We start from the raw sequence: 15,833 nt of genomic DNA on the forward strand, positions 1-15,833 counted from the left end.
AGGAAAGAGTATTTATTCCTGACAACACCACAAGCCTAGTGCAGTGTGGTTTCTGGGTTTCCCACAGATAGAGCATCTGGGCAGCGTTAGCTGCGGCACTCCGTAAACACTGACTTGGAGATAATCCCCAGAGTACTGACCACAAAGCACATAAACGGCTGTTCCCCTGTGCCCTCAGTGTAATCACTACACCAGCTAAAGAACCAAAACAAAAGAGAAACGGAGCTGGCTTTCACGGCCTGGTGAGGACATACTTTGTATATTTCTGTTACATTTTCAAAGTCTTCATTGATACGCAGGAAAAATTACTGTTAAATGTCTATCAGAAATGGACTGAAATTGAGACATTTGTTTATACAGCTTAAGCTATGGTACTATTAACATCGTGGATAATTAATTGTACCACGGCTTAAGCTGATGATGCAATAAGACAACCTCCTGTCCAGTAATACCCTGCTGAAACAGGTCAGGAGTGGTTTATTAACCACTTCACAGCATATGGGCAGCATTGTGAAAATTTGCCAAATAGCTAATTAAACCATTTAGCCCCATGAAGGGAATAATTTTTTGTTCTGAACTCAGTAGTACAATTCCCGTGGCTCAATTAAAGGCCCTAAACTCAAATCGCAGCTTCAGCTCATGTTCAAATCTCAGATTAAAAGTGGAAAACTTTGCAAAACCAGGGAGTTGTTTTTTTCACTATTTCCAAGTTACTGTCACCCTATTGACATCAGTGGAAGTTTTACCTTTCAGCCCAAGCGTGGGAATAATGCATGTTTCAAAAATTCAAGTCTCTTGGTCAACAGAATGCTAAATTGACACACAAGATCCAAACAATCTCCTTGGATTAGTGTTGGTCTCCGCCAACATTTGTTGGTTCCTCATTTCATCAGTTTATTAATTCCTCCATGTTTGGGCAGCATGGTAGCATGGTGGTTAGCATAAATGCTTCACAGCTCCAGGGTCCCAGGTTCGATTCCCGGCTGGATCACTGTCTGTGCGGAGTCTGCACGTCCTCCCCGTGTGTGCGTGGGTTTCCTCCGGGTGCTCCGGTTTCCTCCCACAGTCCAAAGATGTGCGGGTTAGGTGGATTGGCCATGCTAAATTGCCCGTAGTGTCCTAAAAAATAAGGTTAAGGGGGGAGTTGTTGGGTTACGGGTATAGGGTGGATACGTGGGTTTGAGTAGGGTGATCATGGCTCGGCACAACATCGAGGGCCGAAGGGCCTGTTCTGTGCTGTACTGTTCTATGTTCTATGTTCTATGTCTCCTGCACTTTGTTGAAGAAGCCAACAGTAGTAACAGTCCAGCAAGAAACAACGCAACATCAGTGAGGAAAACAGAAGTATAAATGCTGCTACTTCTATTGGGTAAGGAGAGAGAGAAGAGAGGGAGGGGAAACACTCAGAGTCCTTCAACACCAAAAAGTATATCTGCTCAAAGTTTCTAGCTCCACTTAGGTCCCACACTCCTTGATCTTTGACAACCTGTTGCAAAAAAGAGGCTGGCAAGTCAACAGGCCCTTTTCAGCTCCTGAATCTCGACAAGGTAGCCATTTATAGGTCAGGTTGGACATGGCAAATTAGGTTAGAATGGATCGCTCGATCTGCCTGTCTCTCTTCCACAGTCTCTAGAATGTCCTGGGGGATGAACAAGTCATGACCATCTCGACACCGGAGGCTTTTTGTGGCTGCTGGGCAGTCCGGGCTCTTTGTCATTTAATTTAATCTGTGTCCTTTTCTCTTTTTGCTCTATTAGTAGTGCAAGTTTTAACAAGGGACAGATTTATTTATTTGCTTCCTTGTTGATGTCACTGGGTCAACGCTTTGAGATAAGTCACACGCTTGACCAGAATCTGACCATCTGCCTTGGGTTTTGGTGTAGTCCACATCTTAAATTGTCATGGATTCCAACTGCGCAAAATCTATGGGACTCGGGACATACTTATTTATTTGTTGGTTCAATTGAATTACATAATCAAGATATATATACAGATATCCCACTTAAACTTGAAAGGTGGTTTACAATGGATGCCTTCCCAGAAAGGGTTTGAATCAATCTGGGGCCGATGACACTTTCGGTGCCATAGAACTCACACGATTCAGTCCCGACACTTAGGGCAGGATTCTCCAGTCCGCCAGCCATGTTTTCCTGAGCGGCACGCTCTCGCCAGCAGTGGAATTCTCTGCCCCCACCATCTGCCAATGGGATTTTCCATTGTGGCCACCCCACGCTGCTGGGTGGGGTGCGCTGCAGACGCCACGGAGAATCCCGCCGGGGGAGAATCCAGCCCTTAGTCTCTGAAACAGAGAATCCAGCCCAGTGTATGGAAATCTATTACAGAAAGACATTTAAACACAAAATGATTACTTGTTGAACCAGGGTTATTTTAACGCACATTAGATTTGTAGTTGACCTGTTACTTCTCCATTCACACCCTAAGAAATATTGTCAAGCCTTTATATGCCCCATCAACCACCAATGTCAAATTTTAAGGGCATCTATTCTTAATTACACTTTGTTCTTCTGTGCTGCTTAAGCATAAATGTTGCCTTGCAGAGAAAACAGTGTAAGCAACATAGCCTTGACGTTATTTTGTGTAAAGAAACATTCAAATATATTTAAGTGTTCATTTATTATTATCGCCAGCTAATTTCCAGGCTATACAATACTGGGTGTAACATGAACTAACACTCCACAGACTCCTCATAATTCTCTATGGCTTCAGGCTGGTTTTGTCAGATAAGAGGTAAAGTAGACTGCTTGCTTCAAAGTTCAAAACACCCGAAAATCTGAATATGAACTCTGTCCATATTACAATCAGCAAGGCATTCTACTTGTTATTATTTTCAAATTAGTGCTTATGTTATTAAAAAAGCAAATCAACAGCTTGCATTCAACTCACCTTTAGTATGGCAAAAGATACCGAAGCATTTCACAATTGTGTTACTGGATAAAAGTTGACAGCAATCGTCTAAATCTAAGGCAGCCACATTGAAACTGGATTGTGCTTTGGTATGGCCACAACCTAAAAAACTAGCTTCATTTTAGGTCATGTGAGCACCAGAGGAACACTCAAGCTGGAGGTTGTCTGGAGAAGTGCCAAATTTGAAGTAATTAAAAAGATGCTTTGTTGCTGTGGTGGAGAATTCAGTAAGATATACTAAATGACCTCCTTCATCTCAATTTTGGGTAGGGAATGGAAACCCCTGCCTCAGACGGAGTTACTTTGTTTTAAGGATTAAGAATTAAAGTGCAAGATCCAAATGATTAGATTGCAAAACATTTTAGGTTAATGGCCGGGCCTCTGCTGATATTAATTCACTGCTCGCACATTAATAATTCGGTCAACCCTCCTCCACTCCCCTACATCAACCCACCCTGTTTAAAATGAGAAAAGATCTATCTTACGGATACAAAATGATCTTAAAAATAGTCGCAACTGAACTTGATTTGGTTTATTTAAGCAAGATTGTGCTCTTTAATAATTCTCTTTGAACTGACCTGGACTAGCTGTAAGCAGGTAAACAGTGCCCAGGGAACCACATGCAGCATGAGGCGAGGCGTTCAGGAGAGATGAGAAATAATTAGAACCAAACAATACTATACCGGGTATCTCCATTAACCCTCCAGGTCGTAGGCAGTCAGATATGATGTAATAGATTATAATATCCAATGACTTTGCATTCCGTACCAAACTGATGAAAACCAAGACTTTTGTATGTAGGGTTTACATGAATCATTTACAATGACAGCTTATTTTAAATGTTGATTACAATTTCCCACCTTGCTTTCAGTTTTTTTATGTGTAAGTTAATATGTAAATTAATAGTATAATTCATTAATACTTTGGTGTCAATTGCACGTTATCAGGTGAGGTAATGATGCCCTCAGCTAGATTGAATAGTAAGTGGCATTGTCTTTTAAACACTCTGTATTAGGTTACTTTGGCAAGGCACCTAACTCATTCAAGAGCGCATTACCCCTTTGTGCTACACTTTTTTTCGTCAAAAACCGAGCGGAAAGTGGGAGAGTATTTCTGTTTGGCAAAAATCATAATAGTTGGATCACGATGCTTATCAAAGCAACAGTTTTATTATTCCCAAGCCAACTTAATTTTTGGTGCTGCAGAGTGCATCAGAAGACAAACGGAGAATGTTACAGTGAGGGACCATTCCCTGGATTGACCCCCCCCCCCCCCTCACCGCCCGCCCCCACCCCACCTTTCTCCCCTACCTACATCGACTGCAGGTTGACAGCTAAGTGGAAACTGGCTGCTTCACTGCCAATGAAAAGGAGAGACAAAAATAAAATGCTGGGTATTCCTGAGGGAATTAGCTTTGGCGATGGCCCAGGAATAGAGGTTACCGCACGGAGGGGTAGTAAACCAAGCAGGGCCGGTGCTAGGAATTGCGGGCCCAATTAGAAAAGTGATGGCGGGGCCCCTACTCTACAAAAGTAAAAATTTATGTATGTTTATATTTCGTGTAGTATGCTCGTCTTTAACCAAAAAAAAACATTAAATGCTTGATATACTAAAATTTTGAAAGACAATATGAAAGTTTTATTTTTTAAATCAGTTTTAGTTTTGAAAAACGTCTTTCACCTGATGCGACTGTTAGAATACAGAAAAGGCTTCAAACGGTAACTCTGTTGCCGCTGGCACGGGGGCCCCTTAAGGTGCGGGGCCCAATTTGATAAAATTGGTCAAATAGGCTTAAAACCGGCCCTGAAACCAAGAGCTCAAAAAGATGGGCGAAGAAATGAAAGAGTGTTTGCTGGTGTTTTACAATTGTTTCACATTAATTATACAAGTTTTTTGGAAGAAGAATAACTGTAATGGCATGTCCCCCGCCCCTTAACACAGTCATGAGCTGATATAAATTGGTTACTCATGCAAGGCAGGGTTCAGTTTACTCGAGCATAGATGTCGATTTTTTTTAAACCAAACACTTTCCAGCACATGATGAACTTTGGCATTAAAGGGATGCTGTTCTGCACAAAGAATCATTAGGACATTGGTGAACAAGCTATTCTGAAACCACAAGCAGAAAATGGATGTTTGAATGTTCACGCTGATTTTACTGTAGTTTATTACTGTAGGATAGGTAGGACAATGAGGAAAAAAAGTGGGTGTCCTTGTCTGCTCCCCCATACAGAAGTTCTATGAAACAGAAATACAGTGTAAAATTGAGTTCCCAGTGCAAATCTCTGGTGGACATCACTGGACTAGTAATCCAGAGACCCACGGTAAGGCACTGGGGACCCTGTTTCGAATCCCATCACAACAGATGGTGAAATATGAATTCATTAACAATCTGGAATTAAAAATCTAATGATATCCATGTCATTATCGATTGTCTGTCAGATAAACCTATCTGCTTCACTAATGTCCTGTAGGGAAGGAAATCCGCCTTTCCTACCTGGTCTGACCTACATGTGACCCCAGGCGTATTGCAATGTGGTTGACTCTTAAATGCCCTTGCAAGTCATTCAGTTCAAGGGCAATTGAAGTTGGACAATAAATGCCGGGCGAGCCAGTTATACCCGCATCCCATGAATGAATATTAATAAAATAATAATGATATCCTGCCAATTGGAGGACACATGCACTACCCCGAGCCTCTGGTTCCTACCTCCGAACCAATTTCCTATTCAGTCAACAGACTGCCTCCATATGTTTTCATAGAATCGTGGCCTATTTCAGTTGTGAATAAAATTATTGTGAGTGTAGTTCCGAAATTGTTTTAAAGCAGAGTTATAATTCATGTGAAGAATGGAATCTCTCTCTTGCTAGTAGTCTCACAAATGGAAGTCATGATTTTAAATTTTGTGTACCCAATTATGTTTTTCCAATTAAGGGGCAATTTAGAATGGCCAATCCACCCATACTGCACATCTTTGGGTTGTGGGGGAGAATGTGTAAACTCCACATGGATAGTGGCCCAGGGCAGGGATCAAACCCAGGCCCTCAGTGGCATGAGGCAGCAGTGCTAACCTCTGCGGCACCATGGCACCCTAAATGGGCAGCACGGTAGCATAGTGGTTAGCACAGTTGCTTCACAACTCCAGGGTCCTAGGTTCAATTCCCGGCTTGGGTCACTGTCTGTGTGGAGTCTGCACATTCTTCCCGTGTTTGTGTGGGTTTCCTGCGGGTGCTCTGGTTTCCTCCCACAGTTCAAAGATGTGCAGGTTAGAACATAGAACATAGAACATTACAGCGCAGTGCAGGCCCTTCAGCCCTCGATGTTGCGTCGTCCTGTGAAACCCCTCTAAAGTCCCTCTACACTATTCCCTTATCGTCCATATGCCTATCCAATGACCATTTGAATGCGTTTAGTGTTGGCGAGTCCACTACTGTTGCAGGCAGGGCATTCCACGCCCTTACTACTCTCTGAGTAAAGAACCTACTTCTGACATCTGTCCTATATCTATCTCCCCTCAATTTAAATCTATGTCCCCTCGTGCTGGACATCACCATCCGAGGAAAAAGACTCTCAATGTCCACCCTATCTAATCCTCTGATCATCTTGTATGCCTCAATTAAGTCACCTCTTGACCTTCTTCTCTCTAACGAAAACAGCCTCAAGTCCTTCAGCCTTTCCTCATAAGATCTTCCCTCCATACCAGGCAACATCCTTGTAAATCTCCTCTGTACCCTTTCCAATGCTTCCACATCCTTCCTATAATGCGGCGACCAGAACTGCACGCAATACGCCAAATGCGGCCGCACCAGAGTTTTGTACAACTGCAACATGACCTCATGGCTCCGAAACTCAATTCCTCCACCAATAAAAGCTAACACACCGTACGCCTTCTTAACAACCCTCTCAATCTGGGTGGCAACTTTCAGGGATCCATGGACATGGACACCGAGATCTCTCTGCTCGTCCACACTACCAAGAATCTTACCATTAGCCTAGTACTCTGTCTTCCTGTTATTCCTTCCAAAATGAATCACCTCGCACTTTTCTGCATTAAACTCCATTTGCCACCTGTTAGCCCAGCTGTGCAGCTTATCTATGTCCCTCTGTAACTTGTAACATCCTTCTGCACTGTTCACAACTCCACCGACTTTAGTGTCATCTGCAAATTTACTCACCCATCCTTCTACGCCCTCCTCCAGGTCATTTATAAAAATGACAAAGAGCAGCGGCCCCAAAACATTTCCTTGTGGTACACCACTAGTAACTGGACACCAGTCAGAACATTTCCCATCAACCACCACCCTTTGTCTTCTATCAGCTAGCCAATTTCTGATCCAAACTGCTAAATCACCCTGAAACCCATGCCTCTGTATTTTCTGAAATAGCCTACCGTGGGGAATCTTTTCAAGCGCTTTACTGAAATCCATATACACCACATCAACTGCTTTACCCTCATCCATCTGTTTGGTCACCTTCTCGAAGAACTCAATGAGGTTTGTGAGGCACGACCTGCCCTTCACAAAACCATGTTGACTATCTCTAATCAAATTATTCCTTTCCAGATGATTATACATCCTATCTCTTCTAAACCTTTCCAAGACTTTTCCCACAGCAGAAGTAAGGCTCACTGGTTTAAAGTTACCGGGGTTATCTCTACTCCCCTTCTTGAACAAGGGGACAACATTTGCTATCCTCCAGTCTTCTGGCACTATTCCTGTAGACAAAGATGACTTAAAGATCAAAGCCAACGGCTCAGCAATCTCCTCCCTAGCTTCCTAGAGAATCCTAGGACAAATCCCATCCAGCCCAGGGGACGTATCTATTTTCACACTTTCCAGAATCGCTAACACCTCCTCCTTATGAACCTCAAGCCCTTCTAGTCTAGTAGCCTGTATCTCAGTATTCTCCTCAACAACTTTGTCTTTTTCCTGTGTGAATACAGACGAAAAATATTCATTTAGCACCTCTCCTATCTCCTCGGACTCCACGCACAACTTCCCACTACTGTCCTTGACTGGCCCTACTCTTACCTTAGTCATTCTTTTATTCCTGACATATCTATAGAAAGCTTTAGGGTTATCCTTGATCCTACCTGCCAAAGACTTCTCATGTCCTCTCCTGGCTCTTCTTAGCTCTCTCTTTAGAGCCTTCCTAGCTAACTTGTAACTCTCAAGCGCCCTAACTGAACCATCACGTCTCATCTTTACATAAGCGTCCTTCTTCCTCTTGACAAGTGATTCAATACTTTAGTAAACCATGGTTCCCTCGCTCAACCACTTCCTCCCTGTGTGACAATTACATACTTATCAAGGACACGCAGTAGCTGTTCCTGAACATGCTCCACATTTCCATTGTGCCCATCCCCTGCAGTTTTCCTCTCCAGCCGATGCATCCTAAGTCTTGCCTCATCGCATCATAATTGCCTTTCCCCCAGCTATAACTCTTGCCCTGCGGTGTATACCTATCCCTTTCCATCACTAAAGTAAATATAATCGAATTGTGGTCACTATCACCAAAGTGCTCACCTACCTCCAAATCTAACACCTGTCCTGGTTCATTACCCAGTACCAAATCCAATACGGCCTCGCCTCTCGTTGGCCTATCTACGTACTGCATCAGGAAACCATACTGCACACATTGGACAAAAACGGACCCATCTAAAGTACTCGAACTATAGTGTTTCCAGTCAATATTTGGAAAGTTAAGGTGGATTGGCTATGCTAAATTGCCCTTAGAATCCAAAAAAGGTTTGGTGTGGTTACAGGGACAGGGTGGAGGTGTAGGGAAAGGGAAAGACATCCTTCTGCACTGTAAATTCTATGATTCTATGAAATGGAGGTTATAATAATTATTGCAGTGGGCTGCCAAATGACAAGAAGAACACTGAAATATTCAAAGAGTTGAAATGAAATGAAATGAAATAAAAATCGCTTATTGTCACAAGTAGGCTTCAAATGAAGTTACAGTGAAAAGCCCCTAGTCGCCACATTCCTAGTTGACATGGCATCATCTTCACTGATGCGAACAGTAACCAATTTTAACCATGTCAACAGTATTACAAACTTTGAAAATACTAGCCTTGTGAAAATAAGTCAGTTCAATTATGGCAGAATGTTACATAACTCAAGTCAATTCTATAGTATCAGTAATGCATCTCAACTCCAAGTATGCCTGAAGCTCGAGCAACTTACCACTCTGTTAGCCAGGCACTGTAATCTTTGAAAGGGTAAATTGGATGTCAGTAATGTCAGGGTTAATATGTAACATATTTTTTCAACTCCTTCTATTTTTATTTTGCAAACTCAACTGTTTTGCTCACATTTTCATGCTTCAGCATAACTTTCACCAGCGAAACTGTTGATCTTCGTCGTTCCTGTTTTGAAAGAGATTTGCTTCACTTCCTGCTTGTGTTCCTTGAGTACAGCAGAGGAAAGGAAGCTGCAATCATTGAATGAAACGTTCCATGTGTTTGGGAACGCTTCCTAAATGTAAAGAGTTCTAAGGTACGAAGGACAAAAGAAAATCGGAAAAACAAACAAAGGCATCTTTATACATGGAATTTCAATCATGGCTTGCATTGAACACTCACAATCTTGGGTCATTACTGTGGAACAACCGATTTTCAGCCCAGAAATTTGGGAGGCATTCATTCACTTCTGGGTTGGAGGCCTGAAGGTAACTCCAGCATTCCTTGAAGCTTCAAAGAAATTTACCCACTCCTAACGTGAGAGATAATACAGACAAATAGTCAGGCTGAAAATGAAATCGAAAGAAAGACATAGCTTGCATTTTGATATCACTCTTCACATTCTCAGGACACCCAAAAGTACTTCACAACCAATGACTTTTGAAGTGTTGTCATCTACGCTGATGTAGGGAAAGAAGCCCAATAATAAATAAGTCCTTAATTTAGGAATGTGAGGGCAATTCAACCTGTCCTGAACATAAGGTGCCCCATCTTGCATAAGAAACTTCTGAGAAATTTGGTGATCCATCAACTAGAAGGTTGCGATTAATTTGGGAACTCCGATATTAGAAGTTTAAGGATAACTCACAGATCGCCCAGAAGCTCATGGCAAAGATTTTGGAGCCTTACTTCTTGAGTAATAGTTGGAAGCCAGTTAGCAACAAGAAATCGGGTACTAATGCAACAAGGACTGCATTCATATAATGTCTAAACATGTAAATGATGACCGAGTAAATCCTGCTTGATAGACTGAAGAGAATTCTTAGGAAAGATGTGCAAAACCTGGGTGAAAGAATATCGGTACAATTTTTATGTCTTCTCCTAACTCATCATGTCAGAAAATGCTGAGATACAACACAACAGTATCATTTAAAAATGAATTAATGATCGTATTAGGACAGCTGAGGGCTAATATGATCAATTATCTCATTATTATCCATCAATTTGAATTACTAAACATTTAATCACTGCTCCTGACGTTAATTTGCAGACAGATTAAGATGTTATAGAACTTTAATCTTTACAAAACTCTCCTAAAAATATACACAGATTTGAAAGATCTAGGCCGAGATATTTGATGGTGCGGCATCCATGTTTGAGTGCTAAACTGGCATCCAAGTCTCTCGCAGAACAGGCAGAAAGCAATTGTACACTTAAAGCTGAATGTGCACCGTGGAACACATTGGACATCCCTGTGGACTCCATAAGTCCACACACTAAAACTCTGGAAAGTACTGAATAAATTAGCAAATTTGATCCCAGCGCTTCTTACTGGACCATTTTCAGAGTTTGTTATGTCCCAGCGCCTGACTCGCCAGGTACTGAATTTGGCTAGCAACTCACGGGCTACTGGCAGCCAGACCCGCTCACTGGTGTCATTTAAGCGGTCAGTGAAATACCGATAATTGTGATGCTGATTTGCCACTTAATGTTGCTGGTTAACTTCTGGGTGTTTTTCGGGGCTTGTTTTGACTGCTGAGTAGAAGAGTTTCATGGCGTTGGGCAGCTGTTGGTTGCCTTAGAAATACTTTGACTGCAGTTGTGGATGATCACCTAGTGCTAGAGGTAGAGGAAGCAGCAAGGGGTACAGTAGAGAACAGGAACAGCTGCAACAAAAGTGACAGAAAGGAGGAGGAACACTGCAGAGGATGTAATGCACATAACAGATGTTCAGACAGGAGTATGACTACATCGACTTCACTGAGGAGCAATGAATGAATATCTCCACTTCATAATGGAGGCTGTCACGAAGCTCGATTTCCTGCTGTTGTCACAACTTGTGCTTCGCACCAGGGTATGAACATTGTCTACCGTAACCTTTATGACACCAGCTTCTTTTAGGCTGCAACAGATGACCAATTCTCAGTCTACCACTGTATCAGGGAGGTCACCAAGGCTCTCGATACCAGGAGGAACATGGGCATTTCCATCCCTATAGTCGGGACGAAACAAGATGAGAGACTGGTAGGTTTCCTCTGCATGTCAGTCTTCCCCAGGTTATGAGGTGCCTTAGACTGCGCTCACTTTGCCTTGCATGTTCCCCATCACCGGTCTGGCATCTCTACCAGTCAGAAGTGAACACACTCCCTCAACATGCAGTTGAGTGGCGACCACATGCAGCACATCATGGAAGTCTGCACTCTCTGTGAAACCTTGACGCAAATTGGAACTGGCACATCTATGGTTTTCAACATGGTGTGCAAGCTGACAGGTAGGCTTCCCAGTGCACCCAGCACTTCAAGTCCCTGGAATTCCTTTCCTATTGATCATAGAGTTGTTTCTGGGAGGGTTTCCCATGCCCTGAGGGGACAATAATCTCCCTCCTCCTGACCACTGCAAAGACCCTTGGTGCCAGCGGTGTTTGCTGCAGAGAGTTGTCTCCTCCTGTTTCTCCTTCGTTCTGCAGTCGGTGTACACCTTCCCTTTGAGAAGTGTCGGAGGCCTTTCAGTGGTGCCAAGAGTCCCACTATTTGACCACCTCCCCATAAACATGTGGGCAGCCAACCAATAGCATGGGTAGCATCGGTTGTAAACCTGAGTGATGAAAATCATCATTGTAAACCATTCTCTACTTCCTGACACAACTGTAGCGGGCATGTGCATGTTGCTCCCCCGCCCTTATATGTCTATTCTATTGCAATTGAATATCTAGGCCCCGCTAACTCTTCAGTTAAAATGGTGCGTACATCCCAATGGCTTCTTAGGTCTGTGCTCCTCTGGGATGGAGAAACTTCCCTGATCTAATTTCAGACAAGTTCATAAGTAAGTAAAGTCACCGTGGTCCTAGCTAACCATAGGCTGCTTTCCCCTTTGAGGGGGAGAATTGTCTGGTAATGATTTAACCTGAGAATCACCACATCGCAGGCGAGGGGCAAGGTTGAGAAGACGGGGCCTTCATGAAGAACCTCAACCGGTACAGGAATGGAACCCATGCTGCTGACCTCGCTCTGATTCACAAACCAGCTGTCCAGCCAACTGAGCTCAAGGTGGGGTGGCATGTGGAACAGTGGTTAGTACTGCTGCCTCAGAGCACCGGGGACCTGGGTTCAAATCCAGCCTTGGGTGACTATGTGTAGTTTGGACGTTGTCCCTGTGTCTGTATGGGTTTTCTCCAGGTGCTCCGGTTTCCTCCCAAAATCCCAATGTGCAGGTTAGGTGGATTGACCATGCTAAAATTGTCCCTTAGTGTTCAAAGATGTGTAGGTTTATTGGCATTACAGGGATAGGGTGGAGGAAGTGGGCCTGGTTGGGGTTCTCTTTCAGAGGGTTGGCGCAGACTCGATGGGCCGAATGGATTCCTTCTGTGCTGTAGGGACTCTATGAAACTGCCCCCCTAAATGGAGGCTGTACCAAGTGTAGTGAAAGTCGGCATAGTTCCCAATGACCATAGGCAACTGTCCCCTTTGAGGGGGAGAGCTGACTGGCAGTGATTTAACCTGAGGGTCACCATACCTCATTCAAGGGGGAAGGTTGAGAAGGCAGGGCCTTAATGAATAATCTCAATTGGTAAGGGGATTGAACCCACACTGTTTATGTTACTCCACATCACAAACTAGCTGTCAAGCCAACTGAGCTAACCAATGCCTACGGGCAAGTTAATAAGAAGGAGTGGGAACATGTCAGGAACATAGCGCAAAAAACCCTACCACCTTAACCCCGATCCCTCCATCAAATTGGCACCAAGTGCAGGGCTTAAAGCGACTCAAATATGTTCTTTCATTTAGAATCAGAAAAGATGAAGAAACAAATTCAAATATCTTAAGACATCCGCTTAAGGACACAGCTTCATAAAACAAGTATAAAAAGGAAATGTTGCTCTGTGCTTTGGAAGATTTTGAAATAAATGCATGGAACAAGAACTTGAATTTAGCCTCAAGCCTCAATCAGGAATGATGGGAGTGATTAGGAAGTTGGTCATTTGGAATTGTATGTTCAGCGAGATATGCATTTATCTTAATTTGACTAGTTTAGAAGGAGAGTAAAGTGCAGTGATATCTTTGTGACAATCAGCAATTGGCATTGTTGGGAAGAATGCTATTGCACTCTCATAGCTGTCACGGCCACATCTGACGATAAAGTGTTATCACAACCATTACCCACTTTGTAAGGCAAGGACTACCATTGTTCCAGTCCAGAATGACAGCAGAGGCCACCGCCATCTCCAGAGGAGTGACAACGGTAGGGAGTTGGAGTCAAACAAGAGGAGAGGGGCAAACACCCTTTTGGCTAAGATCATAGAATTTACAGTGCAGAAGGAGACCATTCGGCCCATCAAGTCAGCACCAGCCCTTGGAAAGAGCACACCACCCAAGCCCATGCCTCCACCCCGTCCCCGCAACCCAGTAACCCCATCCAACCTTTTTGGACACTAAGGGCAATTTAGCATGGCCAATCCTCCTAACCGGCACATCTTTGGACTGTGGGATGAAACCGGAGCACCCGGTGGAAACCCCTGCCGACACGGGGAGAATGTGCAAACTCCATACGGCCTGTGACCCAGAGCTGGGATCGAACCTGGGACCTTGGCGCGCTGAGGCAGCAGTGCTAACCACTGCGCCACCGTGCTACCCAAGTTTCAATCTCATCCAGACTGACGTATATCTGTGATCTTCTGCAGCATTCAACAACATAATAAACAAGTATTCATGAAAACCAGTCAAAATAACTTACTACTTTTAACAGCAAAGTCTTAACAGGTGGGGAGACCTGAAAGTCCAACAGGAGCTGGATTGGCTTCTTGTCTTGTAATCCAGTTGCAGTAACTACAGCCCAGCGACCAGATAGATCACGTACATGCTTTGCCAGCGGAGGTGGTAGAGGCGGGAATGATAGCATCATTTAAGATGTATCTGGACAGATATATGAACGGGTGGGGAACAGAGAGAAGTAGACCTTGGAAAATAGGCAGCAGGTTTAGATAAAGGATCTGGATCGGCGCAGGCTGGGAGGGCCGAAGGGCCTGTTCCTGTGTTGTAATTTTCTTTGTTCTTTGTTTAATAACATTTTCAGAAGCATGAGCCAATTTCATACTGTACAAATATAAATTATAATGTGTATTTTATAGTACCAGTTATGGCAAGTCATGTGCCAAAAGAATTATCAATAAATATGAGTGTCATCAAATGTTTATATGACAGAAAAACTGCAGCATCAACATCAGGGAAACCGTGGAGAGGTTTGCCATTGAAAACATTTGTTTTGTCTATTTGGACAATGAGCCCAATTAGCCGGTCAAGCACTAATACTGAACAAATATTTTCCTGCCCACCACAGTGAAGCAGTCTCATTGAATTATTCTTAACTGGCATGGGACGATGGTGTGTGAGAATCCAGGGAGATATATCTCTTTCCAAAGCTGGCCATGTGCAACCTTGCAGGAATGTTCCCCCCAGCCATCAAACAAGTGCTTATTTGAATTGTGCTCTACAAATAAGTCATTTGTAATGTTTGCACAAGATTAAGGCAGAGGTTTAAACTGGCCAAATAGCCAGCAACTGTTACATCACAGGGAAACAATGCTTCTGTGAGCAAAGGTTCATGCATTATCTCCGATCATGCTTTCATGGGAGAATGTAACTTGTGTGCTCAAGGGTTTTGTCCGAAAGCAGCAAGAAGGTTAAAGAGTAAATAAAGGAATCATTAATACTTGCACCGATAGAGCACCAGACTGTACTGAACACTCTGACCAGAATTTTATTCTCACGATGGGAGTCCTGATAGTAGGCCCAAAGGTTGAGTATGACCTCCTTTCAGCCCCACGCAGACGCAAAGCCAAATTTTACCAGTGGGTGGGGAGGGGTATCAGTCAGGCAGCTAATTTATTGTCGATGAAGCTGCCGTCTCCATCAAGGATGGCTGCCTGCCTCTCGGAGCTACCAGCCAATCAGAGGGCTAGAGACTGTGCCATTGGGAGTGGTGCCCACTGCGGGGAATTTAGCTGGACAAGCAGGACACCATGAAAAGATGCCGTCATCCCAGTCAAGTAGCAATGGGGTTGAGGGGTGTGTGGAATGAACGCAGTTGATGAGGGTGGGCAAAGTTGTTTCTTTGGGGGCAGCCTTTACAACTGGGACATTTGAGGAGATGGAGGGACAGGGGAGTGCCTGACTGGAGGATACGACTCTAGGTCCACTATAAGGTTGCCACAGTTCACATGGTGGTATCCCTACAAATTGCACAGCCCACTTGCCGCTGGTGAGATGCCAGCAATGGTGGGAAGTAGCCCTTAATTGGCCACTCAAGCAACTCAATTGGCCTCTGGATGAGAGAACTGCCCTCCACCTTCCCTTTCACTGGGAAAATGGCATAGCGATCACTACGGAGCATGCAAGGATACATGTGGCTAGCCGGAGTGAGATAGAGACCAAGTGCAGAGCAAATTAGGTTTACTTGTGAATTCGGAGCACAGTGGAAAGAGGTCTGGTATACATAGGAATTATT

The 15,833-nt window shown here is 43.8% G+C and overlaps 1 long non-coding RNA gene across 1 annotated transcript in view; it reads left to right on the forward strand.

The window, feature by feature from the left end:
* Nucleotides 1-216: 216 nt before the first annotated feature.
* The window catches only part of LOC119974192, a 29,465-nt gene continuing 13,848 nt past the window's right edge, over nucleotides 217-15,833 (forward strand). Inside the window, exon 1 of the long non-coding RNA XR_005462485.1 lies at nucleotides 217-242. This is a non-coding gene — a long non-coding RNA (uncharacterized LOC119974192). The remainder of the gene's footprint in view (nucleotides 243-15,833) is intronic.

The sequence above is a fragment of the Scyliorhinus canicula genome, chromosome 1 (genome assembly GCF_902713615.1).
Source record: "Scyliorhinus canicula chromosome 1, sScyCan1.1, whole genome shotgun sequence".
NCBI classification, from domain to species: domain Eukaryota; kingdom Metazoa; phylum Chordata; class Chondrichthyes; order Carcharhiniformes; family Scyliorhinidae; genus Scyliorhinus; species Scyliorhinus canicula.